General features: G+C 54.0%; 1 non-coding gene across 1 annotated transcript; it reads left to right on the top strand.

Moving 5' to 3' along the window:
- Positions 1-1,536: 1,536 nt before the first annotated feature.
- TRNAG-UCC (transfer RNA glycine (anticodon UCC)) lies at positions 1,537-1,608 on the top strand. The gene has a single exon. It is a non-coding gene; the product is annotated as a tRNA-Gly (tRNA).
- Positions 1,609-10,409: the final 8,801 nt, after the last annotated feature.

The following is a 10,409-nucleotide window of genomic DNA, read 5'->3' as shown; positions in this document are numbered from 1 at the left end:
GGGTCAACGTGACCTGAAGACCCAACCTAAACCGGCTCTCTCGGGCTGAGAATGCAGGTGATACAGATGCTACAGATAAGAACACAGACGGTAAAGCAATAGGAGATTGGTCTTTCGAAAAAAAAACCAGGTATATAACCATGGCCAGAACAGCAATGTGCCTGAATCTAGTATGAAACCCCTCCACCTGCATGGGACATTGGTTTAGAACAATGAAGATTAACATCCCACTGACCTTATGTCCACAACAGCTGCGCGGCACAAGCACATAATGATTTGACGAGGAACAGTAACTGCTTAGCCCACCCTGTAACATGAGTACCTCGACTGGTCAACAGAACTGTATTGTTAACATATACAAACCCTGCTTTCCTCTATAGCTGCCTCTGCAGGTGATGGGCCATCCACAGGAATATAGGTTGTGCTAGGTGCCTGTGTTCATCCCAGAGAGGATAGCACTGCATGGTGTATCTTCTTGTACGTGAAGACTTCTTGGTCCAAAGGAAGTGGGCGGCTCATCAGAGGGAGAACTGAGCACATGCTGGGGTGACAGTATCAGAAATGACCACCAGCCACTCACAAAGCAATAGGAGAGCCCACGGGGAACGACGCTGTCAAAAGTTGCCCCTTCCCTCCGTTTACCGCATGGGGGCTTCCTCACCTGACGTGCTTCTGGGTACGCTGGTAGGGTTGGCTGGTCCTGGCAGCCAACCGCAGGTCTGCCTGAGAGCAGGCGGGTGAGAGTGGGTGGCCCCTCTGTCAAAACATGTTCCAGACAGGGCAGAAAACACCAGAGAGAGGGAGGAGGAAGGAAGAAAAAGAGTGGGAAAGAGCAGAGGGAAAATGCATCTCTCTTGGGCAGGTAGAGGAGTGTGGTGTGAAGGAGCAAAGCTGAGCCTGGGACGGGGGAGAGGAGAAGCACTGTTTTCTGTTTGCCTTTTTGTTTCTCACTAAGTGAATCTGTTTTTCAATGGCAAACATTTAATTTTCCCCAAGTCAAGCCTGCTTTGCCCGCAACAGTTTTTGCTAAGCCACGTCCCTGTGTTTATCTTGAGCCAGGAGATTTCTTATACTGTTTTCAGTGCTCTGCATGCCCTGAGGGTGGGGAAAGGAGTGAGCAGCTGGGTGGGTGTTTGGCTGTGCTTAAACCACCACAGGTACATAGACACAAACGCACATACGCTTGCACAGTACATGCACAGCTGGCACACATACGAGCGCAGGTGGGGAGCGGCACCGTTACCAGCACGCAGCAGCTTGAGTTTCCCTAGCCAACATCTCACACAGAGAGAGAAGGGCACACACGTCCCAGCAGCCTGAGGATGTGTGTGTGGGCAGGGGGCTGGAAGGAGGAGGCCGGCCAGTCTGTGGAGGGGAAGAGCAGGCCACAGGCCAGTTTGTGAGCTGGGAGAGCGGGAGGCAGGTGAGATTGGGAAGTGGAGGAGCAGGAGGGAGACCAGGCTCGGCTTGGCTCGGCTCGGCTCGGCTCGGCTCGGCTCGTCTCTGGAGGAGCAGGAGACAGCAGTGAGGACAGGTGCGTTGGTGGTATAGTGGTGAGCATAGCTGCCTTCCAAGCAGTTGACCCGGGTTCGATTCCTGGCCAACGCAGACAAGCTTTTCTTCAGCCTGGCTCCACAGTGCTCTTGCCTTGCCTGCTCCTAAAGCACCCAAGGGCTTCCCTCACAAATTCAGCTCCCATAGGGTGGTTGAGCCACTCCCCTTGACTCCCCCTGCAGCCCAGATGCCTCATGGCCAGGCCGCTGGGCACCTCCTAGCCCAGCAGACACAAGCCTGGATTTTAGCGAGGCCAGCCTTGGCAAAAGAACTGTCTGTAAATACTCTGCTAACACAAATGTTCCCTACAACCCCAAGGCACCCTCTTCCTTGCGCAGGTGTTGGACTCCAGAGAGTGGAGGATAATAACCAACCAGGAGCCTCCCAGCTATGCTGCACCAAGTCTTTAATGAGAAGGGGAAAATGCAGTGGCACACAAGAGACGCAAAGGAACATGTCTGCAGGGTTCAGGGAGGCACAGAAAATGACCTGTTTCCCCAGGAAAATCTCCACACAAAGTGCTTCCCTTTCCCCATTCAGCTCTATCTGCTGGCAATCCCAGCACACCAAGAGCAGTCCCAAACTCCAACACCCTCACCCCATCAGCAGGAGGTTCAGCAAAGCAGAAGAGAGCGAGCCCTTTCTTGAGGAGCTCAGAGCAAAGCAGAGCCAGAGGAGGCACGGAGGAGCCTGCTGTGCAGCGAGGAGCAGTGGGCACAGGTCCCTCCTGCCAGCTGGGATGAGGACACCCAGCTCTTCTGGAAACAATGGCCACGCTCCTGCTGCTGCAGGGTCCCTGTCTTCCTTCCTGCTCCAAAGGGGATGATTTGCCAGCTTCAGCAGTTCAGAGAGCAGCGGGGGGGGTGCAGACACAGTCCTGACCCCCCCAGACCAAGGGAGCCCCCAGAAGAGATGGGAACCCCTGCGGCGCTGAGGGAGCTGCCAACAGCAGCTGACAGAGAGGATCCCACGGCTGTGCTCTGAGGGAAAGAGGTGAGGATGGGGCCCGGCAGGGTCACCACCACCGGGGAGGCCTGGATGGCCACCGTTGAGTCAGCGCAGCGGGCGACACAGGGCTCATTGCAGCTACTTGCAAGTGGGGTTGGGCCAGAGGCGCCGCAGGGTGGTGGGAGACAGGGTCTGAAGCAAGACATCTCTCGGCGAGGTGGACCAAGCTGAAACACAGAGCAGAAACACAGACCCCAAAGTCAGCCTGTCTATCCTTCACTCAGATCTCTCTGTGGATGCGCTTTGCTCCCCTCCATCTCCATTTCTAGCTCCATGTCCAGAAAGGGCCTGCAGCTGATCTTGCTAACACACACGCAGGACAGGCATGACATGTGACCTGAGGGCTAGACTTGGAGGACCGAGAGCAAAGCTGTGCCTAACTGGCTGCTGATTCCACCAGGACGTCCTGCTGCCGTTACCGCTGCAATAGCACGGGTGAAGGTTGATGCAATGATCCCAGCACATATATGCTAGAGTGAACAGGTGCCTCAGAAATCACCTCTTAAAGACATGCACTGCACCTGCAGCTCCCACAGCCCTCACCCTGCCCTCCGAGTTGCACAGCACAGGAAGGCTGACCCACTTTTGGAATAGGATCCAGCATAGTGGGTTTAAAGCACCTGGGGAAAGGCTGATCATACCCCATCTCCAGAACAAACGTTGCGGCATAGAAGGCGGCACTGGATGCACTTGGCCATTTGGTTAGAGACCTTCTGCTAAAGGTGGGAACTGTGGTGGGCAGACCTCCCTGAAGCTGAGTTCCGTTTTTCCCCTTTGGCTTGAAAGAAGCCCCCTCTTCCCAGCTCTCCCCAGCCACCACCATCAAAAGGGAGAGAGGTGGCAGCCCTTCAAAGGTTCTACTGCAGGGCCAAGCTAAGGCAGGCCCACGCATCAGCCTGAGTAGCCACCGTGAGAGCAGTTCAGCCCACAGGGAGAGAGATGGAATGGACTCAGGCTTACCTCGTTCCTGGAGGAAAGGGAGGCAAGAGAGGAGGATGCAGAGCCTGGAGCAGCACAGGCTTTTATGCTGTGTCCCAGAGCCCCAAGGGGCCACAAACATTCCTTGCTCATGAAGCATCTGAACACCTAGTAGTTGCCGCTTGCTGAGGCCTCGCTGGTGATTAAGCCCTTGCCTCTTTCACCTGAAATGTTTTGCTCCCACTTCATACCATCTAACATCAATATAATTAATTTGTGTCCCAGCCGGATAAGACCAATTGCCTTGGAGGTCTCAGGCTAGCTGTGCAGAGATTTCAAGTGGCTTTCCACCACCTGGGTCACGCTCGTTACATGGCCTTCTTCATGTTGAGCTTGCTGACCAGTCATGGTGAACTTCAGCTGTTAGGGGCACCTCAATTCACCTCTCAAGTCCTCTCAGTGCACAGACTCAGGCTAACCGTGGGAGACACCTCCCTCCCAGCGGGGGTCATCATAGCTTCACAGAAGATGTGGGAGAAGAGACTTATGTCTCCAGGGATGTGTCAAAGCTGAACAACAAGGAAAGACCATTGTGTGCTGGAGGGAAGACCCTTGTGGGCAGGACGAGGGCCACGAGGACCTTGCTTACAGTCATCAGGCTCTACCACATCCTGGTTTTGTCTTCTCTTTTGAGCCCAGGGAATGAAGACAGATATATAACAATGCAGAGTAGACCAGAGGGTCAGGCAGGTCTCTCTCAAGCAATCTCTCCCTGAGATCTCCATAGCTATGCTGCTTGAAGACTTGACAAGGCTTTCGCTCTTCTTCCAACCATGGGTGTGGGCTCATCTTGGGACGTGGAGAACCTGTTGGACAAAAGAAAATCAAGGCATAGGAGGGTGATCAAACAGATGGCTGCACCCTTCTCTGAAAGAGAAACACAACAAAATTGACGTGTTTTGCCCAGCAAGGACACCCCAGAGACCAAAGGCCTGGAGGGCGTGCTTCTGTGGAGAGGCTCAGGGCAGGGAGCTAAAAGCTCATGGCCCTTTTTCCTGGGTCAGGGATGGAGTGGCCCATTCCATGCATTTCAAGTTGCAAAGGGACATCGGGTCAGCCTCCCGGAACACTTGGGGGTCATCATGATGTGGCAGAGTTGGGAAAAACCCTGAATTCCATGCAAACATGAGTCACCACTTCAGTGGAGATGGTACTTGGGCCTCAGGCGTGCCAGGGGTACCAGAGCTCACAGCCTCATTCCTCCAAAAACTCTGGTACCGTCCAGGCTGTTTCCACACATTTTAGCACCACTCCTGAATCACGTGGTGCTTCTATGCAATCTCATGCCACTGCTTCCTTCCAAGGCATTTGCCTTTTGGTGGTTGCTCAAGGGCTTCTGTGACCTACTGCACCCCAGAGGAATGATGGTTGGAACGCACCTCTGGGCAGACCTCCTGCTCTGGGCAGACCAAACTTCCCAGTCAGAGCTTCTCAGGAAGCTCTGGGCCTTGTCTTGTTGACTTCCAAACACTGCCACTGTTGGAGACGTCACTGTCCCTTGTGCAGCTCTGCACCCCCTGTTGCCTGTGCGGGTGCCAGCACTCACTGGTGAGGAGATCCCAGGGTTACAGGGTAAGGTCTAGAGATGGAATGAATAGTAGTTTTTGTGTGGTCCTTGCAACGTCACCTCAAGGATGCCCACTTCTCTACCTCATTCTCAGCAGCTTGTAAAAACCACCTAGTTCTAGGTTTGATCTGCATGAGCCAAGAGGTCAGAGTGTGCTCCATGACTACCATGAAGCGCACAAGGGCTGGATGTGTGCAAGGAATGCCACCTGCTCTGCATTTCCCATTCATGCCAGTACCTGGAAGCTCCTTCTGGTCAGAAGGCCTTGAAGGAGGACAGAAAGTCTGTCCCAGCACGGATGTCACTGAACATCCTGTGGGGAGCCTTCCCTCCTAATGCTGATAGTCACTTCCCATCCACCTCCAGACCTTACCCCATAACCCTGGGGTCTTCTCACCAGTGCTGGCACCCTCACTGTCCTGTCCTGGTGGCCCACTTGTGGGCCTGGGAGGCTCAGCTGTGAGACCCCTTGGCTGGTGGGGTGGGGACCAGGCCTCCTGCTCCTGCTCAGGTGAAAGCTCTGGAACAACTGTATTTGCAGTTCACAGCCTACAACCAGCCTGCTAAGGTCACATTAGTAAACTGGTACTCGTACCGTTGACTGCGGCCATGCCGGAAATGCTAGAACTTCAATACGAACTGGAGTCCAAGGCAGCCAAGTGGTATGCCACAACTGATATCGCTAATGCATTCTTCTCAATCCCTCTGGCAGCAGAGTGCAGGCCACAGTTTGTTTTCACTTGGAGGGGCGTCCAGGACACCTGGAATCGACTGCCCCAGGGGTGCAAACACAGTCCTACTATTTGCCATGGACTGATTCAGACTGTACTGGAACAGGGAGAAGCTCCAGAACACCTTCAATACATTGCTGACATCATCGTGTGGGGCAATACAGCAGCAGAAGTTTTTGAGAAAGGGAAGAAAACAGTCCAAATCCTTATGAAGGCCGGTTTTGCCATAAAACAAAGTAAAGTTAAAGGACCTGCAGAAGAGATCTGGCTCTTAGGAATCAAACGGCAGGAAGGACATCGTCAGATTCCAATGGATGTGATCAACAAAATAGCAGCCATGTCTCCACCAGCTAGCAAAAAGGAAACACAAGCTTTCCTGGGTGTTGTGGGTTTTTGGAGAATGCATATTCCACATTCCAGTCTGATCATAAGCCCTCTCTATCAAGTGACCCAGAAGAATACTGATTTCAAATGGGGCCCTGAGCAACAACAAGCCTTTGAACAGATTAAACGAGAAATAGTTCATGCAGTAGCTCTTGGGCCAGTCCGGGCAGGACAAGATGTAAAGAATGTGCTCTACACTGCAGCCGGGGCAGAAAGCGCCAGGGGAGACCTGAGATCGACCCCTAGGGTTTTGGAGTCAGGGATACAGAAGGTCCGAAGCCCGCTATACTCCAAGTGAAAAAGAGATTCGAGCTGCTTCAAAGTGGTTGGTACTGACGCACAGCTGCTCCTGGCACCCCAACTGCCAGTGCTGGGCTGGATGTTCAAAGGAAACATCCCCTCTATGCACCATGCAACTGATGCTACATGGAGTAAATGGGTTCCACCGATCACCCAGCAGGCCCGAGTGGGAAACCTCACTCGCCCAGGAATCTTGGAAGTGATTATGGACTGGCCAGAAGACAAAGACTTTGGAATATCACCAGAGGAGGAGGTGACATTTTTGTTATAATTATCATAATCATTATTATTATAATTTTTGTTGTCATTATTAAACTGTGCTTATCTCAACCCACAAGTTCTTTTGCTCTTCTGATTCTCTTCCCCCATCCCACAGGGGTGGGGGGAGTGAGCGAGCGGCTGCGTGGTGTCTAGTTGCCGACTGAGGCTGAACCACGACATTGTGGCAAGCCGGTGAAATTCCCAGCGACTGGAAAAGGGGAAACATAACCCCCATTTTTATGAAGGGAGAACAGTAAGACCTGAGGAACTGCAGGCTGGTCAGTCTCACCTCTGTGCCCAGCAAGATCATGGAGCAGATCCTCCTGGAAACTATGCTAAGGTGCAAGCACATGGAAAAGAGCGAGGTGATTGGTGACAGCCAACACGGCTTCCCTAAGGGCAAGTTGTGCCTGACAAACTTGCAGATACCCATGCCGTTTTCCTGCTGAAAGCTCGTGAAGCACTCAGACAAAGAGGACTTCTGGAAGAGGCCACTCTCAATTGTTCTTCTTCTCAGGTACACTTTCACCTGAGCAGGGGCTTGAGGTCTGGTCTCCACCATACCAGCTAGGGGCTCTCACAGCTGAACCTACTAGGCCCAAAAGTGGGCCACCAGGACATGGTAGTGAGGGTGCCAGCACTGGTGCTTGGAAGACAGCAGCGGTATGAAATTCCATAGAAGCAGCAGTTGTTTCAGGAATGATGCTACAATGCATAGAAATGCCCTTGAGGGAAGATGCACTTTGGGAGGAATGAGGCTGTGAGCTCTGGTATCCCTGGCACGCCTGAGGCCAGGGCACTGTGTCCACTGAAGTCCATAGCAGGGTGACTCATGCTTGCATGGCGTTCAGGGTTTTTCCCAACTCTCCCACATCACGGTGACTCCCAGGTGCTCCGGGAGACTGATCCGATGTCCCTTTGACATTTGAAATGCATGGAATGGGCCACCCCATGCCTGACCCAGAGAAAGGGCCATGAGCTTTTGGCTCCCTGCCCTGAGCCTCTCCTCAGAAGCAGGCCAGCCAGGCCTTTGGCCTCTGGGATACTCTTGCTGAGCAAAACAGGTCAATTTGGGTGACGGTCTCTTTCACAGACGGACACGGGCATCTCTTTGATCACAAACCTGGGCCGTGGTAGAGCATGATGAGCGTAAGCAAGGTCCTCACGGTCATCACTGCTGCCCACAGGGATCTTCCCTCCAGCCCACAATGGCCTTTCCTCACCGCTGAGCTTTGCCACATCCCTGGAGACGTGCGTCTCTTCTCCCACACGGGACGTGCAGTCTTGATGTTCTGCCTGAACTTACCCACAGCCTTCTGTGTGTCTACGATGACCTGTGGGGGAAAGTCACTCAGGGTTTGCCTGAATGCCTGTAATGAAAGGCCTTGAGAGCTGACTCAAGGTGCCCTTCATGGTTGGATTTCACCACGATTTCTGGACAAGCCCCCCATGAAGAGGGGCAAGCGACTAAGACAATCTGTATGACACTAACCCACTTAAAGTATCTGCCCACTAGCCTGACCCCTCAGAGTTAATTGGCCTTATGAAGCTGGGACAGAGATGAATTGTTTCAATGTTTGGTGGTATGACAGGGGAGTAGAATATTTCAGATGAAAGAGACAAATGCTTAATCACCTATGAGGCCATGGCAAGTGGCAGCTACCAGGTGTTTAGATGCTTCAAGAGCAAGGCACGCTTGTGGTCCCATGGGGCTGTGGGACACAGCATAAAAGCCTGCGCTGCTCCAGGCTCTGCATCCTCCTCTCTTGCCTCCCTTTCCTCCAGGAACGAGGTAAGCCTGAGTCCCCTCCTTTTCTCTCCCTGTGGGCCGAGCTGCTCTCGTGGTGGCTACTGAGGTTGGTACTTGGTCATCCTACAGCTTACCCTGCAATAGAAAGGGCTGCCACCTCTTCTGTCCCTTTTGATGAGGCTGTCTGGGGAGGGCTGGGAAGAAGGGGCTTCTTTCAAGCAGAAGGGGATCAATGGGGATCAGCTGCAGGCTGATATTGAGGTTTGTGCTCCCTGACTGCTCTGTGTTTCAGCTTGGTCCACCTCGCTGAGAGATGTCTTGCTTCAGGCCCTGTCTCCCACCACCCTGCGGCGCCTCTGGCCCAACCCCACTTGCAAGTAGCTGCAATGAGCCCTGTGTCGTCCGCTGTGCCGACTCAACGGTGGCCATCCAGGCCTCCCCGGTGGTGGTGACCCTGCCGGGCCCCATCCTCACCTCTTTCCCTCAGAGCACAGCCGTGGGATCCTCTCTGTCAGCTGCTGTTGGCAGCTCCCTCAGCGCCGCAGGGGTTCCCATCTCTTCTGGGGGCTCCCTTGGTCTGGGGGGGTCAGGACTGTGTCTGCACCCCCCCCGCTGCTCTCTGAACTGCTGAAGCTGGCAAATCATCCCCTTTGGAGCAGGAAGGAAGACAGGGACCCTGCAGCAGCAGGAGCGTGGCCATTGTTTCCAGAAGAGCTGGGTGTCCTCATCCCAGCTGGCAGGAGGGACCTGTGCCCACTGCTCCTCGCTGCACAGCAGGCTCCTCCGTGCCTCCTCTGGCTCTGCTTTGCTCTGAGCTCCTCGAGAAAGGGCTCGCTCTCTTCTGCTTTGCTGAACCTCCTGCTGATGGGGTGAGGGTGTTGGAGTTTGGGACTGCTCTTGGTGTGCTGGGATTGCCAGCAGATAGAGCTGAATGGGGAAAGGGAAGCACTTTGTGTGGAGCTTTTTCTGGGGAAACAGGTCATTTTCTGTGCCTCCCTGAACCCTGCAGACATGTTCCTTTGCGTCTCTTGTGTGCCACTGCATTTTCCCCTTCTCATTAAAGACTTGGTGCAGCATAGCTGGGAGACTCGTGGTTGGTTGTACTCCTCTCCACATTCAGGTGTCCAACACCTGTGCAAGGAAGCGGGAGAATGTCTCTCCCATGACAGTCCAACATCCAAGCTGGCAAGACCCTGAATAGCCTCCGCTACTTGACCCTGCTTTGAGCCGTGCTCGGACCGCGTCACCTCCACCTCAGGTGTTGTGTGATTTGCTGAGCCACTGCTGGAGCCCCTCAGCCAGGAGCAGCCATCAAGCACAAGGGAGCAGAGAGGGGACGGGGGGCCAGCGCTCAGGAAAGCTGCAGAGGTGCCGAGGGGCACGGGGCATGAGAAGGTGCACTGATGTCAGTCCCAGGGCCGGGAGCACAGGAAAGCAAGGAAGATCGGAGTGCATTCCACAAGTGACCCAACCGCAAGGCAAGGGCACAAAGTGTAAGCATGCTGACAAAAGCCCCGAGGGAGTCAAAAGGTTGAGGTCCCACTGTGATTTGAACTCAGATCACTGCATTCAGAGTCCAGAGTGCTCACCATTACGTCTGGACGGATGCTGTCTTTCCCTGTGGCCACCCCAGTGCAGGCGTATGCTGCTGGCTGAGCCCGGCAGCCTCTCCATCTCCCTCATCATCACCAAGTAAAGCCGTCCTCCAGGGCCACTGGCCACTCTTTACCCACAGGGCCTTTCAAGGGAGCTGCAGAGCTCTTTCTGCAAGCCTGGCATGCCATCTCTAACAAGTCCCACGCTGATAACCTGTGAGCATCTTGCTTTCTCCTGATTTGACCTGGTTGTGAAGTTTCCAGAAGAACCTTTTCAACAT

This window comes from Phalacrocorax carbo, chromosome 7 (genome assembly GCF_963921805.1).
Source record: "Phalacrocorax carbo chromosome 7, bPhaCar2.1, whole genome shotgun sequence".
Lineage (NCBI taxonomy): Eukaryota > Metazoa > Chordata > Aves > Suliformes > Phalacrocoracidae > Phalacrocorax > Phalacrocorax carbo.
The sequence above is the reverse complement of the archived record's forward strand: the minus strand, read 5'-3'. Positions and strand labels throughout refer to the sequence as shown.